The 21,560-nt window shown below is 47.5% G+C and overlaps 1 protein-coding gene across 1 annotated transcript in view; it reads left to right on the forward strand.

Annotated features, from left to right (window-relative positions):
- ADM (adrenomedullin) overlaps window positions 1-721 on the forward strand; it is a 2,291-nt gene extending 1,570 nt beyond the window's left edge. The window contains exon 4 of the mRNA XM_083165710.1: window positions 1-721. This exon is cut by the window's left edge and continues 665 nt beyond it. The gene's annotated coding sequence lies outside the window, so the exon portion shown is untranslated.
- Window positions 722-21,560: the final 20,839 nt, after the last annotated feature.

Below are 21,560 nucleotides of genomic sequence, written 5' to 3' on the forward strand. Positions count from 1 at the left end.
ATGATGGTGATGTGATGAAACTTGTGGTGCTCCCTCGTGGACCAGTTGTGAGGCACTTACAGTAGGTCCACAAGGATGGATATATACGGATGTTTTGCAGTACAAAGGTAACTTTGGACGTTTCACCTGGAGCCTCATTCTTGACTTCAGAAGCTGAATCATCTGACCTCAGCATGGGACAAACTAGTCTCAACGTCTCTGGCTTCTGGGTGTCAGGGAAGCAGATGATGTTAGTGGCCTCTCTGGAAACAAGGAGTTAATTCCCTAAAACTTTCTCCCCCCACCCCTCACCCTGTCCGCTCACTGCCAATGGACTTGTTACAAGGAGACTTAAATCCAGAATATCCTAAATGGACAATACTAAAGACTATGGTTGGTTCCACGTGAGCTGTAACTAATACTTGAACTTCAAACCTTAAGTGCAATTCACATTTTTCTATTATTATTATTAATATTATTTGTATTTGTGTTTGTAATATATAACTATATTTAATTGCTACTGTTTATGTTTGTACTGTCCAAAGCAGAAGTTATTTTTTTACCTGAGTTATTATAAAAGGGCATTATATTGTATCTCCTATTTTAAGAAGATATTGGTTGTCGAATGTGATTTCTGTATTTCTATTTTCCATTCCACTGAGCGTTATATATATATGTAACATGTTATACTGTATTATATAGTCAGATGGGATACATTGTACTATAATAAAACAAACAGTTCACCGAACCTCTGCTGGCATCTGTCTTCTATATAATGCCGAACTACTGTATATAAGCAAGTGGCTGACCCCAGGGAGATACTGGGTCACGTAAGGTGAGGGCTTGGGGTTTCTTCATTATATAATGACAGCTTTCATAGCTATACAATCAGAGGGCGTAATTATTTTAAGTTGTAATACAATAATAAGGATAGATAGATGGATAGATAGATGGATAGATAGATGGATAGATAGATAGATAGATAGATAGATCTATCTATTTAACTACTGGTGAAGCATTAATATAGCTACATATTAAATATAATTAAATTATATTTCTATGCATACTGTAGATTCATTTTCACCTGTTCTTGGAGTTTTTAAAAGAATAAAGTAATTGAGTATCGGGCATTTAATTAAGCTATAAAATAAAAATATACATAATAAAAAGGGATTTTTTTTGTACCAAGACTTTAGAGAGTGATAAAATGCAGAGCGAAAAAGTACCAGCCAATCAGCTCCTTCCTGTCATTTTTCAAACCCAGCCTGTGACATGTCAGTTAGGAGCCGATCCCCTGGTACGTTATCTATCTCCAAGGCTTCGCACACCTCCCCCCCAATAGAACTAAACAGTTGCACGCAAGTTTTTGCACAGAACGCAAAACACCCATTCAATGAATGAAATAGTGCACTGACACAATGATGTAGATGGGATGTGAGTCAGAGAGGAACTGTCATTATTCTAACGCAAGCTAGAACAGAGCTACCGAGATCTAAATGTGTTAGAAATTCTTTTTTATACAAATGTGAACTAACCAAAAGCAATTGCATATTTGGTGCCTTAATGTATTTATTACCCTGCAGTCTCCATCAGATTGTGTTTTTATTGCTATAGAGCGCCCTCTAGTGGGGAAGATGTAAACTGCTTTTCTCAGAAACGACTACAGAAGACGCAGAATAGATGGGATACAGTTGATGCAGTGTGGGTCTACAGTGTGTATGTAGGTCAACAGTTAATGGGGGGAATTTACTAAAATGGGAGTTCTATGTCACATGGGATGTTACTACCAATCAGATACTATTATCTTCTAGAAGGTGCTAAATAAATAAATAAATAAATAGGTTTTGATTGGTTGCCCATAGCAACATCTTAGTAAATTTCCCACACTAAGTCAACACCAAACAAGTCGATATGCAAAAGTTCAACGTTGACAAAATGTTGACGTACAGTTGGTCAACATTGACAGTCGACATAGAAAAGGTCAACATTGACCAATATATAAACCAGGTTTAGCTCACCTGTCTCCAGCCACAAGCGCTGGAATATACTGGAGTCAATGGCATGCTGGTATTTGTAGTTATACACATGGAGAAGGACACAGCTCGCCTGCCTTAAAGCCTATTAATAATTAAACTGAGATGAACAAATATAAGAAAAACATCCGGCTTCTGGAACTAAAATAGATCTAGAATCGAGTTAATTTCATCCAGATTGCAAGTGACACATGGTCCAATCATGCCTTCAGCTCCTATAAATAGAAAACCTCTACAAACCTATTTATCTTTCAGTATTGTCTGTTCTACTCTCCTATCCAGACAGCCCCCCTGAGCTAGCCTCAGTGTTGTGTCGGCATAATGCCAGTGCTTATGTGGTGCTGGATCAGTGCTGTGTTATTAATGCTGGTTACAGAACAGTATGTAACTGCTGCTGCACCTGAAGCTGCTACTCTGCTGCCACCTAGGGGCAGAATCAGTATTGCTGTGTATACAAAATACTTCATACTCCTATGGCTTTCAAATAAAGGTGCAGACTGCAGATTATTTTTAAACAATGAATACTAGCTAATACATTAATGTATGGACTTTAACAGGGCCAGATTATTAATTGGCAGTTGCGATTACAGCCCCTGTGCATTGGGCGCCCTGTAAACCAGTGTAAGTCATTACATAATGTTAAGTCTTCCCTGGACTCCTGTGAAACTAGCCAATTGGAGTCTGGGGGCGGACTTAACAAGTTGCAACGACTTATGCTGGTTTCTGGGCACCCAATGCACTCAGCGCTGGTAATCATCGGGGGGATCGATCCAGCACAAATATTACATACATAACATAACATACATACATACATGTATGTTATACATGTACAGATGGAGTACGGCTCAGCCTTGCTGGCGGATCGCCAGAACGTCCCCGCTGGCGATCCGCCAGCAGCCTCGCCATCCAACATACTGAGACGCGCGTGCGTCTCACGCGCACGCGCGTCTCAGTCTCCGTCGCCAGCGCGACGGAAACCCTGTCCATCTCCGCCTCAGGGAGACGGACAGGGTTAGGGGGGGTAAGGGGGGGGGGGTGCAGGCAGGCGGCGGGGACCCCGGGTTACCGCCGGCAAGCCGACGGGGACCCGGGGGAACGGATGGAAGTGCCGTCGGAAGGGGACGCGCGCGCCTCTTGTGCGCGCGCGTCCCCTTCTCGCCATCCATATGCCAGCGCCATCCCCTGCCAGATGAGCCATACTCCATCTGTACATGTATGTTATATATGTGCTTAGCGATCCCCCCAACCTTCCCCACTTCACGTATGAAGCTGCAGCCGCTGCTGGTTATTGGATAGATGGGACTATGGCTAGTGGTGCTGAGAGGGGGCAGATACTAATTACCTGGGCCCAGGCTGCTGGAAGGGACAGGGAGGAGGTTGGATGACTGTTCCCCCCCATGAGTATACCGATACGTAAGGTCGGCAGCATTTTTCCAGGGATATCTGTGGGAAGATGGCATCCATACATTTAAAGACACTGTGCCAGAGTATTTGCTGCCTAGTGCACATGCGCCATCTGCCCATATATAATGGGAAAGATGGTGCTTGCCGAGGAGGGGAGACCCGCATATCGCAAACAATGTAGGATGCGGGTTCCATCCCTTACACTCCTTCCTGCCCCCCTCCCCCGACATTTGTAAAGCACTCCCTGGGACCGCTATTCGTCACACGTTGCCATTTCTCACAGTCCGAACCCTGGAGGTACAGGATGCCCCGTCCCCTCCTACCACCCAAGATATATGATAACAAGAGCTGTGTATGCAGAGGCATAACTACCAGTGGTGCAGCAGGTGCATTGCACTGGGGCCCCTGAGGACTAAGGGGCCCACTTCTGCCCATACCAGTTATCCTCTGGGCCCCCATAGCCCATTTTGGGCAATATTAGATGAATGGCCGGGTGCAGAGAGCAGGCTGGACCCCAATGCCTAAGGGGCCTGCCCCTTACCTCTTCTGTGCCAGCAGACAATGCCTAAGGGGCCTGCCTCCCCTTTTGTTGGCACTGTCTTTCTCTATATGTCAACCCCTCAATGCAATATGCTGTACTCTTTACCTAGAAGGGCGCCCATCGCGGCCATCGCGGGCATTGAATGCACTAAAAAATCGGGTGCGATGCGACCGACGCGATGCCCGCAATTTCCCATAGGGAACAATGTTAAATGTCCCAATTGACCCGATTTTCCTGTTCAATGTCTCAATTGACCCGATTTTTCCATAGGAAACAATGTTAAATGGGCCACAGAGGCCAAATAGGCAGCCTGAAGTGTGAAATGGCCCCCACAATTGTTGACGCCACCCCACGATCAACGTCAACCCGAAGCGTGGCGAGCGCAGCGAGCCCGCGAGGGGCGGCGGTACGCGTCTTACGACCTTTTCATACCCCCACTATCCACGTCGGCGTGGAGTTGAGAATAGAAAGTGTGGCGAGCGCAGCGAGCCACCGAGCCCGAAGCGTGGCGAGCGCAGCGAGCCCCGCAAGGGGACGCGGATACCTTCACAGGAAAATCGGGTCAATTGGGACATTTAACATTGTTCCCTATGGGAAATCGCGGGCATCGCGTCGGTCGCATCGCATGCAATTTTTTTGTGCATGCGATGCCTGCGATTTTTTACTAACGATGCCCACGATCAAAATCGTGGGCGCCCTTCTAGGTAAAGAGTACCCAATATGCTGTCACCCTCTGCCTCTCCCTGTCACGTAGTGCCCCCATCACCGCTCTCCTGCCTTCTGCTGTCAACCTCTGCCTCCCACTGCCTTAAGCTGTCAACCTCTGCCTCTCCTTGCCTTGCTTACACCCCTGCTCTCCACTGTCACCCTCTGTCTCTCCCTGTCACCCACTGGTGTGTGGCATATTGTGAACTAGGGTTGGAGTGGAGGTGGGGGGCCCAAGTTATATGTTTTGCTCCTGGGACAACAACTCACACATTCCGCCACTGTGTGTTATGTATTCTTTCTAATATATTTCTTATATGTTGTGTATAAAATGTAGTTTTATTAACGTTTTAGCAGCCATAGATGTTACAAAATGTCCTAATGTTCCCTGAAACATTACGAAACATCTGAGTCTGTCAATATATTGTGTCATAATACAGAAACGTATTCAGTAAATAAGAGCACCAAACAACTGTCACTGACTCACTGGCACAAAGAACTTACATTCTATCCCCAGTTCCAGTCCCGAGATAAGGCAGCTAGTGGAAGGTCACAGGAGAAACAGGCTATTATGTAGGTGTCAGTCGTTATGTGGCCCTGTCTAGTACGTAGACCACAAGGTTATCTGATGTGATGTCATTTCTGCACACACAGAGGTCTACAGTATGTAATAGGCCTTGGAGAGAGATAAAGTGGATGGAGATAAAGGGGGACATTTACCAAAATGGATTCGTAGAAAAAAGGTGTATTCGTAGGGAGAAATACACCTTTTTTTTACGAATTTGTATTTTCGGGATTTACAATCCCAAAAATACAACAATTCGTAGTCCTATAGATGGAACGTTCGTATTTGTATTTACAAATACGAATGTCTACACCATCGATAGGATACGACAGAAATCACCATTCAAAAGAATGGTGGTTTCTGATTTACTAAGCAGCCGTACTGATAATACGGCTGCTAAGTGGTGTAAAACACCCACGCAAATACGACAGGAAAATAGAACACCATTTTCCTGTTCTATTTGCGTTTAGCCTGCACGGATCAGTCAGATCCGTGCAGGCTTCAGTGTAAAAAAATAGAAAAATTAAATAAATAAAAAAAACGGCGTGGGGTCCCCCCCACAGCCGAAACCAGCACCAGGCTGACAGAGCCTGGAGCCGGTAATTAAAAATCAGGGAACCCGACAAATAGGGGTTCCCTGATTTTTAACAACCAGCCCCAGGCTCCTGCTCTGGGGCTGGTTCCCAAAATACGGGGGACAAAATGACTAGGGGTCCCCCGTATTTTAAGAACCAGCCCCGGGCAAAACCAGCCAGCAGGGTAATGCCACAGCCGGGGGGAGACTTTTTATACAAGTCCCCCCGGCCAAAGCATTAACCCTACCGACCAGTCAGCCTGGCCAGGGGCCCTGGGGGAGTGGGGACCCCCCCAATAAAGGGGTCCCCCCCTCCAGGACTTACCTGACCAGGCTGAAGCCTGGTGCTGTCCTCGATGCCCCTGGGCGGTGGGCATCGAGCTGATAGTGGTGTAAAAAATAGAACAAACGATTGTTTTTTACTGTGGCACTACAAGTGCCAGCAAGCTGGGACTTGGAGAACCACAAGTCCCAGCCTGCTGGGCATTAAAGGGCCCGCTGGGTCTTGTAGTGCCACAGTAAAAAAAATAGTTAAATAAAACACACTGACACCCATTTTAAATAAAAGTTTAATACACACATTACACACATACTGATACTTACCTATCTTGATCCCGTTGGTAGGTCGCTGGCTCAGGTGTCGGTGGCTCCATGTCGGCGGCTCCGTGTCGGCGGCTCCGTGTCGGCGGCTCCGGGGACGGCGTCCTGTCCGAGGATAATCCATGTTGGACCTGTGGCAGGAAATCCTACTCACCCAGGTCCTGCATGGATGGTCTTCTTTCTTCATCTGTCGACATCCAGGTCTTCTGACAGCTGCTGGCGACTTCCAGCAGCTGTCGGCATCTTCCGCGACGCTCCCCGGCTTTCAGAGCCGGAGAGAACCTTCCTCTTCGGTGTCTGGGCTCAGAATGAATTCTGGCCAATCAGGAGCCGCCTAGCGGCCAATCAGGAAAGACCTTTCCTGATTGGCCGCTAGGCGGCTAGGCGGCTCCTGATTGGCCAGAATTCATTCTGAGCCCAGACACCGAAGAGGAAGGTTCTCTCCGGCTCTGAAAGCCGGGGAGCGTCGCGGAAGATGCCGACAGCTGCTGGAAGTCGCCAGGTCTTCTGACAGCTGCTGGCGACTTCCAGCAGCTGTCGGCATCTTCCGCGACGCTCCCCGGCTTTCAGAGCCGGAGAGAACCTTCCTCTTCGGTGTCTGGGCTCAGAATGAATTCTGGCCAATCAGGAGCCGCCTAGCGGCCAATCAGGAAAGACCTTTCCTGATTGGCCGCTAGGCGGCTAGGCGGCTCCTGATTGGCCAGAATTCATTCTGAGCCCAGACACCGAAGAGGAAGGTTCTCTCCGGCTCTGAAAGCCGGGGAGCGTCGCGGAAGATGCCGACAGCTGCTGGAAGTCGCCAGCAGCTGTCAGAAGACCTGGATGTCGACAGATGAAGAAAGAAGACCATCCATGCAGGACCTGGGTGAGTAGGATTTCCTTCCACAGGTCCAACATGGATTATCCTCGGACAGGACGCCTTCCCCGGAGCCGCCGACACGGAGCAGCCGACACGGAGCCGCCGACACCGGAGCCAGCGACCTACCAACGGGATCAAGATAGGTAAGTATCAGTATGTGTGTAATGTGTGTATTAAACTTTTATTTAAAATGGGTGTCAGTGTGTTTTATTTAACTATTTTTTTACTGTGGCACTACAAGACCCAGCCTTTAATGCCCAGCAGGCTGGGACTTGTGGTTCTCCAAGTCCCAGCTTGCTGGGGAGGCTTGCTGGCACTTGTAGTGCCACAGTAAAAAACAATCGTTTGTTCTATTTTTTACACCGCTATCAGCTCGATGCCCACCGCCCAGGGGCATCGAGGACAGCACCAGGCTTCAGCCTGGTCAGGCAAGTCCTGGAGGGGGGGGACCCCTTCATTGGGGGGGTCCCCACTCCCCCAGGGCCCCTGGCCAGGCTGACTGGTCGGTAGGGTTAATGCTTTGGCCGGGGGGACTTGCATAAAAAGTCTCCCCCCGGCTGTGGCATTACCCTGCTGGCTGGTTTTGCCAGAGCAGGAGCCTGGGGCTGGTTGTTAAAAATCAGGGAACCCCTATTTGTCGGGTTCCCTGATTTTTAATTACTGGCTCCAGGCTCTGTCAGCCTGGTGCTGGTTTCGGCTGTGGGGGGGACCCCACGCCGGTTTTTTATTTATTTATTTAATTTTTTTTTTACACCTTGCAGCCTGCACGGATCTGACTGATCCGTGCAGACTGCCTACAAATAATTCGTATTAGCAGCCGTATATACGGCTGCTAATACGAATTCCTACGACATCGGAGGGTTACAAAGCAGTCGTATATGACTGCTTTGTAAATCCCCCTCCGGAACACGACTTTGCATACGACTGAAACAGTCGTATGCAGTCGTAGGGAAAATACTAATACGAAAAACTAGGTTTTTCATATTAGTAAATTTCCCCCAAAGTACCAACTGAACAGCCCCCAACTGACATTTTTAGAACCAGTCTGAATAAAATGACAATTGGGAGCATGTGCACTGCATTATTTTTAATGCTATGCATGATATCCATATCATTAACAGTATTTTTATGCATATTGCCTAGTGTGTATGCCAGGCATGTCCAAACTATGGCCCTGCAGCTGTTGTGAAACTACAAGTCCCAGCATGCCTTGCCACAGATGTGCTATTAAGGAATGCTAAAACTCTGGCAATGCATGCAGGGATCTGTAGTTTCACAACAGCTGGAGGGCCACAGTTTTGACATGCCTGGTGTATGCATTATGGGCCTGATTCGGAATCAAATGCAAGATCTTTCTCAAATGGACTAAACCATGCTGCACTGCAGGTGGGGTGGATGTAGCAGGTGCAGAGAGAGTAATGCTGGGTACACACTAGCAGGCCCGGCGACAGGGGGGTTTAGGGGGACAAGTGTGACGGGCCCTGGGCATCTAAAGGGCCCCAGAGCTTCCGTGTCCTGGCCTGTATAGGGCCTGCCTGAAAGAGCCCCCTTGCCGGCTGCCGCAGAACAGATATCTATTTCCGATCCTGCTGCACACCAATCTCAGAGCCGCTCTGGGATGCAAAGTAGTACTGGGACCTGGGACGTGAGCAGTGGCGTAACTAGTTATTCTGCGCCCCCCTGCCGAAAATGCAGAGGGGAGCCCCCAACCCCCGCCCCCTGCCGGCTTCTAAAGAAGAAGTAATAAGGGGAGCGTGTACTCACAGTGCTGCGGGCTCCTCACACTCCCTGGCAGAAGTCAGAGCCCGATCCCCGCGCTGTACACACTCCCTGTAGACAGGCAGCATAGGGCAAGCCCTCAGCAGGCATCGCACAGCCCTCCGGCTACTGCTGCAGCGCTGCTAATCAAAAAAGGGACACTCGGAAAATGGCAGAAGACGGTGAGTAACAATAGTCCCGCAGCCCCCACCGCTTCAGCGCCTCCCCGCCACCGCGGGGGCTGCGGGCCTATAGTTACGCCACTGGACGTGAGCGTCGGCAAAAAGAATCAATCATACCTCTGCAGCTCGCAGGAGGAGAGATGCTGCCTTGGAATGCTGGCTTTGGTGTAGGAGTCCCTGTAACTGTGTGTGTGCTGTGGTCCGAGGAGGGGAACGTGCAGGACAGATCTTGTGTCCTGTACTCCGGGACAGCCTCTCTGAGCTCAAAGTAAGTCAGAAATCTGACTGAATTTCGCTGGCTCCCCACTTCACTTGTGCGTAGTGGGAGCATGCTCCCTTGCTACTAATGTATGTGAATTTTCTATTTTATTTAACAAGTAAATGTGGGTGTACCTTACCAGCTGTGAGTCAGTGACCCCTGCGGCCCAGCTGTCAGGCTGTCTACTGTGTGCCATCCGCCGTGGCTGAGTCTCACCCTGTGTGCTATCTGTATGCACCGGCCCGCTGTCTACTATCTGCTGCCCGGCCATAACCGCTGGCCACTGGCGCCTCTCTGGCTCCTACACACTTTCTGCGCATGTGCGGCACCCTGGGTTGTCTGTTCCGTGCTCAGCGGCAGCCAACAGGACGGACAGCGAAAGGGAGCTGCAAAAGTTTCGGTGAAGACCGGGAGCTCAGCTCTGCAGTGAGTGATGATGTCATTATTGTCATATTATACTAATTAGTGTACCACGTACATGCAGAAGAGGCTTGTGTGGGTTTGGGATTAGGTGGGCCCCAGAAATATCATTGTACAGGGCCCCAAGATTTCTGTTGCCAGCCCTGCACACTAGATGTGCAGACTCGGATTCCAGAGATCCGAGCCCCCACGAACGTCATCATTCTGAGCCCGGTTCCGAGCAGCGCTCGGAGATTCCCGCCTGACTCGGGTCCGTCCGCGTGGTCAGAACGTCATCTCCCGGTGCCGGATTTTGCGAGGCTTTAAATAGCGGCTGCTGCGCCCGCCATCTTCACTCCAGTCTAGTAGTGGGTTGGGAGAGGGTGTGTTGGTGCTGCTGCTGGGGCTTAAACTTGAGCTTGACCTTGAACACAATATTTTTTATTCGCTGGGGCTGTCTCTTAGTGCTGCTGTGTAGTTTAACTGTGTACTTGCAGTACTACTGTCTCCTCTGTGCGGTCTACCTCTGGTGCTGTGCTGTAATTATTTTATTCTCTGGGGCTGTCTCCCTCAGTGCTGCTGTGTACTCTGTTCTCCTCTCTGCTTAGGGTGGGCTCTCCCTAGCAAGGAGGACAGTCTAACTGTGTACCTGTAGTACTACTGTCTCCTCTGTGCTGGGGCCTACCTCTGGTGCTGTGCTGTAATATATATTATATGAATAATTAATTAAATTATATATTATATAGTCCACTGGTGCTGCCTGCACTGAATCTGCTAGTATTATTTAGTTACTCAGTCCACTGTTGCCACTGGCAGTGCTACTGCCCAGGGCCATCTTAACAGCAGTGTGGGCCCCTGGGCAAAGCAATGCACTGGGGCCCTTACCCGTTCTCCCCTCCTAGGGGTGGGGGGTGCTATCAGCAGCAGCTTTGATGTCCCATGGGTGCTCTATCTTCCATTCAACATGTAGGACCTGGAGCAGTAACGCAGGGGAGAATTGGATAATGGAGTGGGCTTAATATTCGTCATTTTCCGGTGGAAGGGCAGCTTGTTTGACTGCAGATATCGCCATTATCTGGAAATAGATTTCTTAGCCTTCAATAGTATAAAAACCTATAAGAGTCCCAACTTTCAGGAGGTGCTGGAGACTTGGGGATCAGAGATCAGGAGCCAGAGCAATCCATTGACAAAAATATAAAACTGTACACCAGACGTTTGGAGCTGGAGCAGGGACCGGCTTCTCTAAGGCTGATATCTCTAATTCTGGGCATGATAGAGACAAGCTACTAGTGTCAACAGAAAGGGGAGAGTCTCAGCCTTTGGAATATACTCTCAGAAAAACTCTAGAGAGAACCTGAGAAATATGACTGGGAATTGCAATTAACAGGTCGGATGTGGACTGCTGCTTTGACGTTGGAGATCTCCAGTTCCCCAGTGCCGATTTTCAAAATTCTGGTATCCCTGGAAAAAGGGGATCCTCAGCTATCAGCATAGGGCCCTTATACACCTGGGGCCCCTGGGCAAGTGCCCATTAAGCCCATACGAAAATACGGCCCTGCTACTGCCTACCTAGTGTACCTACCTAGTACATAATAGGCTGCTATATCATTTAATTAAAAAATAATACGTGTGCTGTGTGGGACTGTACAAAATAATTCCATGCTGCTGGTGCACTGACGTGTGCCACTGAGTGCCACTGCCAAGCAGTACCTAATAATAAAATTAATTATTATAAATTCTGCTGGTGCACTGCATAAAGCTACTGGTGGTGTGTTATATAACTACCTTTTGTGGTGACCACTGGCAGTGCTACTGCCTGCCTGCCTACCTACCTAGTAGTTTATTTTCTCTACCTACTAGGCTGCTATATTATTAATACTTAATTAATTGAATTATATATAGTCCACTGGTGCTGCCTGCACTGAATACTGTGTATAGAGGTTGCCAGTATTATTTACTCAGTCCACTGTTGCCACTGGCAGTGCTACTGCCTAAGTGTACCTACCTAGTAGTACAACTACATACTAGGCTGCTATATCTAATTTAATTAAAAAATAATACTTGTGCTGTGTGGGACTGTAAAAAATAATTCCATGCTGCTGGTGCACTGACGTGCGCCACTGAGTGCCACTGCCAAGCAGTACCTAATAATAGAATTAATTATTATAAATTCTGCTGGTGCACATACTAGTATTGCTGACGTAGCTACCTGTCTTGTGCCTAGTACTGTCTTATCTACCTGTCTGGTGCCTAGTACTGCCGTATCTACCGCTGCAGTGCCACTCTTACATGAGCCACGTGTTTGTGCAGCACACTTGTGTGGCTTAGCATAGTTATCCAGCTACCTTTTGCCCTAAAAACAATATTGTGAGGTGTGAGGTGTTCAGAATAGACTGGAAATGAGTGGAAATTAATGTTATTGAGGTTAATATAGCGCAGGAGCAAAAAAAAAAAAAAAAAAAAAAGATTTTAGCAGTGTTTATTTTTTTTTTTACAAAATAATTAGAACCCAAAACCCCAAAAATCCAAACACAAAACACTTAGGAGGTGTTTTGCCAAAACCCATTAGAACCCAAAACCTCAAGGTAATCAGAACCCAAAACCCAAAACCCGAAAAGTGGCCGGTGCACATCCCTAGTACACACTAGACCAGGGGCGGCAAAACATGTTGTCAAGATCTACCAACAGTTCATGTTTTTCAGGAAACCTGTGGATCTATAGTAGGAATGAATGCAGCAAGTTTGAAAATTAGACAGATAGTAATCACTAATTAGTAATGACTACACCTGTGCACAGCTATGTAGTCTGAGAAATGTGATAGTTAGTAATGACTACAGCTGTGCACCAGCAAGGTGGTCTGGGAAATGACTAGTGCACCAGCTCAGTGGTCTGGTGAATGTGACAGTTAGTAATGACTACACCTGTGCACCAGCTCAGTCGTCTGGGGAATGTGACATTTATATTTGTAGGGGAGAGGGGAGAGGGGAAAATGGGAAAAAACAAGTGCACAAGCGTAGAAGATCTGATAATAATTAGATACAAGTATGTTGGTCCACAGATAATGACAATATAAATAAAATATTGTATTTTATTAGGCAAGTAACATGTGTGGAGGTGCTCCCATGAGAGTGAGATTAGTTAGAACAGAGAAAGAGAAAAAGGACTCTCTTTTTGTTGGGGCACTCTTTTGAATGATTAATTGAATTAATTTAGAGATTGGTATACTGGGGTTTGTGCATCTAGGGAAAGACTCCACCTATATGCGTAGAAGTAAGGGTGTTGTGGGCTAGTGCCCCTGGTTGTTTTACTAAAATTTAACTTTTAATAACTCAAAAATCTAAAAGAAGGTCTCAATTGGACTCACACACACGAAAAAAGACACACATAAAACATTGAATATATATATATACAAGAAAAACCAAAGCCAGATATGATTTGTCTGGCTATACAATTAGGTACTACTGTCCCTGTGGAAATAGTGACAGCTTCTCACTACATACTCAGGTGTGTGAGGAATCAATAAATCGCAGCACTGTTGTTTAATCACTAAGTACAGTGTTTACAATGAAGACACTGTTGCTGACCAGTAGTGCACAGGCAGTTTTTTTCTCAGTCAGCTCCGGTGTCCTGGATATCAATTAATGGTATCACTATTGTTAATCACTATGTACATCATTTATAGCAAAGACACTTGATAAGCATTTCATAAGCAGTGTATAGAGTAATTTATACGTTTATCTTCTACTATCACTGTAGAGCACGGGTGTCAAACACAAGGCCCGTGGGCCAAATCCGTCCCGCCAGACCTCGTCATGTGGCCCGCGTGAGGAGATAGCACGCAGGGGCAGTGTGTCTAAAACAGGAGTGCTGCGGGCCGCGTCCGCGGCCGCCTTATCTGTTCCTCCACTGTCGGTGGCCATGTTCCTGTAGGCACATATGTATATGTATGTATATACATATGCACCTGTGCCACCCCGAAGTCTCCGTGCCTCCTGAGCTACATCCCAAGCTACTCTCCTGGGCTCACTCATCCCAATCCTTTGGGCATCCGGGTATCCAAAAAACCTGGGAGATCATCCATCGGTCCTATTGGTGGCCACAGCTTCGGAAATACGTTAAAGACTTTGTTGCTTCCTGTCCTATATGTGCACAACATAAAACCTTTCGTCAGGCTCTTGCTGGCATGTTAATGCCACTCTTGATTTCTAATTGTCCATGGAACCATATATCAGTGGACTTCATCTCAGAACTACCCAAGTCCCATGAGTTCAATATGATATGGTTGGCGGTGGATCGATTTTCAAAGATGGCACATTTCATCCCATTGAGAGGTCTACCTTCAGCACCACAATTGGCACAATTGTTCGTCCAGCACATCATTAGGCTACATGACCTTCCCAAGGAGATAGTGTCCGACCGAGGCATTCAATTCGTCGCCAGATTCTGGAGAGCACTGTGTAAGGTGATCAAGATAGAGCTCAAATTCTCATCAGCATACCACCCACAGTCAAATGGACAAATGGAGAGGGTTAAGCAAGACCTCGAGAACTTCTCGTCTTTCCAAGATGACTGTGTTGCTTGCGAACCTCGAGAACTTCTCATCTTTCCAAGATGACTGGGTCGCTCTTCTGCCCTGGGCAGAAGTTGCTCACAACTACAGGTATCACACTTCCACAGGTCACACTCCATTCTTCACAGTGTATGGACAACATCCTTATACTCCAGTCTTTGAAGAGTTACCTCCAATGGAAGTCCCTGCTGCCAAGTCTGCTTATATGCATTTCTCTCAGATCTGGAAGAAAGTCCATCTTTCTCTCAAGAAATCATCCAAGAGGTACAAATTCTTTGCAGATCGTAAGAGGAGAACGGTACCCGAGTTCAAACCAGGTGACAAAGTCTGGCTGTCCACCTGCAACTTGAGATTGCGCATTCCCTCCGTGAAGTTTGCCCCAAGATTTATTGGCCTTTATATTCAGTCATTCAGAAAATTAACCCTGTTGCTTACAAAATCAAATTACCTCACTATCTGAAGATACCCAACTCCTTCCATATTTCCTTACTGCACCCTCTCATACTGAACTGATTCCAGACATCCTCGCCTGTGCTTCCCATCGTGGGGTGGAATTCGAGGTCAACAAAGTTCTGGAAGCACGTAAGAGGTATGGTCGCATCTAGTATCTCATTGACTGGAAAGGATATGGTCCTGAGGACAGAAGCTAGGTCAATAATGGTGTTGTATATGCTCCTCATCTGATTGCTCAGTTCAACCAGGAGAACCCCAGCAAGCCTAAGGGGTGTTCTGTACCCACCCTTAAAGTGGGGGGGTCCTGTCAGAAATCGCGGTGCGCGTTCGCATCTGTGCACATGGCCACATTCCTTACCCACTTACTGGTGTGTCTTGCGGTGCAGGCTCCTGTCCTGTGCCGTCCCTGGGTACTCTCCATGGCAGGATCTAAATGGCATTACCCTGAACTCTTGCCAGCATCCCATGCTGGTCCCAGGTGCCACCATGACACCTGCAATCACATGACTCTGTTGTTCAATGATTTCCCTCTGACCTGGGCACTAACCCATGTGACCAAAGGTGTGCACAGGTACTTCCTGGACTTAATTGCTGCTGCGGCTTGCAGCCAATCACAGGCCAGCAGGGAGGATATAGCTGAGGCCTCTGGCCCATTTTCCCTGTGTTGAACTACTTGTCTGATTCCTGTGTCCTCAGCGTTCCAAGGCTCCAGGATCCTGTTCAGAGTCCCTGTGGTTACCCTGTGGTTACCCTGTGCAATCTGCTGCTGATAGTCAATCTCCTCACCTACCAGGTTACCTTCCTTGCTGTCTACAATCTCCAGCTCCCACGGGAAGAGGATAGAGCACTACAGCATCCCTCAGCAGAGTTTGCTGCTGCCCTTAAAGGGCCATACCATCTGCGACTCCCAAGTCCTCACAGGTGTCTACTCTGCAGTTCCTGTATCTCCTGTGTCCACTCCCAGGTCGTCATCAAGCTCCTGTTGACTTCCAGGTCGTCTACAACAGTGTCTGCTCCAAGGCCTTCAACTCCCGTGTCAACTCCCAGGTCATCAACAAGCTCCTGTCACCTCCCAGGTCGTCAATACCCCTTTGGCTCCCAGGCTGTCGACTTCCCTCCAGCTCCCAGGCCGTGTACAGTGCCGTGTCGACTCCCAGGTCATCAACACTCCTTCCTGCTCCCAGGCCGTCTACAGTGCTGTCCCGGCTCCCAGGACTTCAACCCTCCGTGTCGGCTCCCAGGCCGTTGACTACTCATCGGCTCCCAAGCCACTGTCATCTCTCTGGCCTCCAGGCCAGCGCAGTCCAACGTTCCAAGCTCACTGCCACTAGTCACTGCTCATCTCCCGTGACTGGCCAGTTAGTTGGGGGCAACTCAGGTCAGAGGGCTGCAACCTCACCACTGAACGCAGCGGAGTCCAAACCTTCTTGCGGGGGTCCCTGGTGGAAACAGATGGTGGTGATAGACTCCGTGCCTCTGACCAGAGTCTCGTCAACTCCCCCCAACTAGCTGTGCTCGCATTGACAGTGAACCTCTTATGAACTGTCCTTATATGAATCCTCCCATGTTCCAGTTCCCAGCATCCACCACTGCTGCCACAGCCGGAAACACCAGAGACCTGAGCCCTGACAGGGAGACTGGGGGGTAGGGTTGTAGGGTGGATGGTTAGGTTATGCACTAGTGGAGACTGGAGGTTAGGTTTGGGGGTGGAGAGTTAGGATTATGCACTAGGGAAGACCAAAGTGTGCGAGTGGGAACGGCGAGTGTGGCCGAGGGAATGGGGCATGGGGCCGGGGATTCACCCACGGGAACACCCAGCATTTCATTGGCGTTCTCATGGTAATTCTCAAATGAGATGGGGGCGGGGGTGTCTCAGATCTGGGAACACTTCCAAAATAATTTGATGGTCTATGACGCGGGCGTGTCTGGGGGGGGGGGGAGGGGGCATGCAGGCAGCATCTGGTGGACTCGCAAGGCTGTGAAATGCACAGCCTTGTGAGTTAACCAGAATAACCTCCTTAATGTAAAATAGCTGATGTGCCAAGTTTCAGCTGAGCAGAGGTTTGCTGGGTGGAACCTTTTACCCATTTTCACCCCATAAGGAGTCAATACCCTGTAGAATCTCTGCTTAGTTGATGGCTGCAAATAACTGTCTCAGTTTCTAGACCACCCAACAGGTCACATGTTCCAGGTCACCCTGCAGGTACACAGGCAGAGCTTATCAACTGTCACCTTTTCCAGAGGGCACATTTTCCAGAGCACAATGGTGATGCCTTGTAAATGAAAGGCAGACGTTTGGCCACATAACTCCGAAATGAAGCAACCGATCGCAACTAAAAATCTACGGCCCAGGAGATTTATTTTGGTATAGGATTTGTCCTGCTCAGGCAACGGTATCATAGAAATACAGTATGTCACTCATAAAAGTCATCTTTCCACCACATGTGTTGTAGACCTCCGGACGATGACTGCATCTCTCCATACTAATCAGAGTTGATTGAATGATATTCAAGATGCATTTCTAGGAATCTCTAAATTTGGCATTTACACATGTTGAATCTTCCAGTCATTCCCTTGGCACTCAATTTAATTGAGGGTAAACTTGAGGCACCTGGCTGTGGTCTCCATGGGCGTCCTAATAACATTCTTCTGGTGGTGAAGGAGGGAGTTGGCTCATAAATTCTATTTACTTTCTATAAAGATTAATGGTTTCCATCCCTGTGACCTTCAGTTAAATGCTTTAAATATCTGCAAAACATCATGATTGCACTCAGTGATCCTCTGGACCTTGCCAAACACGAAGAGCATGAACTACAACAGAACATGACTACGGATTTTAGCATCTTGGCCTGTTCGGTGCCCAGGGGATGAGGGTCACTCTAGGAACCACTAGCACAAAAATGATACAGATGTTTGGATTGTTCTGTTGATAGAACAACTGGATGGGATCATTAAGGGACTAAGCTATTTCTATGTGGTGTAACAATGAATGCAGTAGGGTTTCCGATATATCTTTGTCCAGTTCTCAACTGAGGACTCAAGATTTGGCTAAAGGTGAGGACATAACCTTATGGTATGATTGTACATGTCATGAGCAGTCACTTATCAGATATATATCAGGTAAGTTCTTCCATATATCTTCTATAAGGAGCAGGGAAGAAAGAATGGAAGTTCTTTACTGAAGGCGACCCACCATCTCCATTGCATCAGTGTGATATCTTGGTATTGAGCACTTTGGTATCCAGCAGTGAAAAGAGCATAGTGGCCCACTGGTGAAGTTGTCCATAACAGCCAAGCAGCTTGAACCTATAGAATGAACTTGATAAATACTACCTCAAAGCTGATTGGTTGCTATGGGCAGTTTCTCCGGTGGACAACTTCTATGCTCTTTTCACTGCTTCATACATCAACGCCATAGTTTTTCCTCATGGGATGCCCAGGATACAAAAAAGGAGGAGGGTACAATTCTTGGCTGAGAGGTCTAATTCTCAATGCCATTATTTGTACCGGAGGATGCGGAATGGCAGGATCTGGGTCAGAGACCGGTGCCACTTAGATGCTTTCATGTAGACAGTGGATTATTTTTAGGAGGAGCAGTGGATGGCCCACTTCAGGATGTCACGTGCTATCTTCTATTACATATTGGACCTACATGGACCAGTCCTGATGATGCAGACCACCCACTACCGGCAGCCCATTGCCCCAATCCAGAGATTAGCCATTGCCCTTTGGTGGTATGCTACCCCTGGAGAGTACCGCACATTCTCCTGTTTATTTGGAGTTGGGATTGGCACGGTCTGCAGGAGCATCTACCAGGTGACACAGGCCTTTGTGGATACCCTGTACCAGCGATTCATCTGTATGCCCTGTGTCCGACCCTGAGCATTTCCTGTGTCAGATTGCCGGGGAACAGGTCTTGCGTTATATTTTTCAGCCCATTTACACCAAGCCCTGGCCAAGTCTGGAGCGGCAATAACCCGGGTCGAGGCTCTGGTGAAAAGGGGTATAAGAGAGGATCCAAACACGATGGGTGGGTTGTCTTACATAGCTTGGGCGGTCCTAAAATGTCTCCCAACTTCTTGATAGAGATAATGTAACATTCTGACATCTTAATAATGCATTAAGGTAGGGCATGTCTGCCTAGCACTCTGTACAGCTTCCCTAACACAGATGCTAAGCAATGCTGTGCTAAAGGTCTCCTGTGCTATTTAAATTTGCAGCCATAAATTTGACTTCACTAGGAAAATATTCTTTCTTGATGATATTTCTCATTTTAAGGAACAGGGTTGGATGGGACAGTATATATTATATGTATTTATGTATTTAATTTATTATTATTATTTTTTTTTTTTTTTGTGTTGGGTGTATTTATATATATATATTTTTTTTTTACTTTTTTTACATTAATATTGTTCATTGTTATGATAACATTGAATTATCCATAAGATAACTATTCTTGATGTCTTTGTTTATTATTCCTTTTTGAAATGTAAATGCCTTTCTTTAAAAATAATAAAATTACTCTATTGAAAAAAAAAAAAAGGTCTCCTGTGCATCTGGAAGTTGAATGAACTCATACGTGCCTACTTTTGAAAGCTAGTTTCAGGGAGATTATAGTAATAGAATTTTGCACAGCGCCCCATTGAGGGGGTGTGTCATGTTCCACCCTATGGGCGTGTCTGGTTTAATATATGGAGACATTTTGAAAAGAGATTGGGTGACATTCTATGGGATGAGATAAATGCGCGTTTTTTTTATCGCACCACTTCGCCCTTTTTCAAATAACAAGATTGGGCAGTTTTTCGCATATTTAATGAGATGCGAAAAACGGGCCAAATAGTGCGAATAGGTGCGAGGTGGTGCGATGTCTTTAGTCCTGAAAATGTGCGATTTTCATGTCTGAAAATCGCACGTTTGCAGGAAAGCGCAAATTAAAAAAAAAAAACGCAGAGATTTTCATCTTCCGCGCCTTTCCTCCGGATGATTCTATTGGCCGCCTAGCGGCCAATCAGGAGCCGACTTTCTCGGCTCCTGATTGGCCGCTAGCCGGCCAATGGAATCATTCTGAGAAGAGGCGCGGAAGATGAACATCTCTGCGCCTCTTCAGTCCGAGAGCGGGTACCACAGCAGCCAGGAGCAGCGTGTCTGCCGGAGAGGATGCCGATGTCGTCGCCGGGGACCAGGTGAGTAGGATTTCCTTCCTCAGGTACCCCTGTGGACTTCATCGGATCCTGGACCCCGGACCAGCCCCGGAACCCCAGGACCAGCCCCGGAACCAGGACCAAGGCCCCGGAACCGGACTCTTCTGCCCTGGAGCCCCGGAGCCCGGACCCAGGATCCAGGGATCGACCTACGGGCTCAAGGTAGGTAAGTATCAGTATGTGTGTGTTATGTGTGTATTAAACTTTTATTTTTCAGGGTGTCAGTGTGTTTTATTTCACTATTTTTTGTACTGTAGAACTACAAGTGCCAGCAGGCCCTTTAATGCCCCGCATGCTGGGACTTGTGGTTCTCCAAGTCCCAGCATGCGGGGTAGGCTTGCTGGGACTCATAGTTCGCCAGTAGAAAACAATAGTTTATCTTCTTTTTTTTACACAATCCATCTGCCCGATGCCCACCGCCCAGGGGCATCGGGGACAGCCCCGGACTTTCAGCATGGGCTGGTAAGTACTGGAGGGGGGGGACCCCTTCATTGGGGGGGTCCCCACTTCCCCAGGACCCCTGCCCATGCTGACCAGCCACGGGGATAATGCTTTGGCCGCGGGACCTTATATAATAAGTGTCCCCCGGCTGTGGCATTACCCTGCTGGCTGGTTGGGTCCGGTGCGTGTTCTTAAAATACGGGGGACCCCTAGTCATTTTGTCCCCCGTATTTTGGGAACCAGCGCCGGACCTTGAGCCTGGTGCTGGTTTCATTAAATCAAGGGGACCCCTATTTGTCGGGGACCCTGATTTTATGTCACCAGCACCGGCTCAATGAGCCCGGGGCTGGTTATGCTCTGGCGGGGGACCCCGCGCTCGTTTTTTTTTTTATTTTAACTGTTTATTTATTTTTTTTCACCAGAAACCTGCACAGAACATTGCGATCTGTGCAGGGTTCTGGCTAATTTGCCCATCAGAACCTGGTCTGATTTTTGGGCGAATTATAGTCACACTTTATACAAATCGCATACCATTAAATATGCGATTTGTATACTTTTCCATGTGAAAACATCTGGATGCGATGTGCTGCGAAAAGCAGCCATCGCATTTCCAGTGTGTCCAACTTGTTGGCAAAAATCGCATTTTTTTCACATTTTCGGAGCTCATTAAATTTGCGAAAATGGAAAAAAATGCGATTTCGGCCGTTTTTGCGGAAAAATTCGCAAAAGTCTAATAATCTCATCCCATAGAATGTCACCCTCTGTGAATGTGGCACCTAGAAGCGTGGGTGTGTACTGCTACATCTGAGAGGAATCTTTTTAAATGACTTATATCCAAATGTAGATGACCCCAAAGCAGTTAGTAAGAGATACTATACTCCAGGCATGTCCAAACTGTGGCCCTCCAGCTGTTGTGAAACCACACATTCCAGCATGCCTTGCCATAGTTTTAGCATTCCCTAGTAGCAAAGCAATGGCAAGGCATGATGGGAATTGTAGTTTCACAACAGCTGGAGGGCCATAGTTTGGACATGCCT

Source organism: Crinia signifera, chromosome 11 (assembly GCF_055691185.1).
Source record: "Crinia signifera chromosome 11, ASM5569118v1, whole genome shotgun sequence".
NCBI classification, from domain to species: domain Eukaryota; kingdom Metazoa; phylum Chordata; class Amphibia; order Anura; family Myobatrachidae; genus Crinia; species Crinia signifera.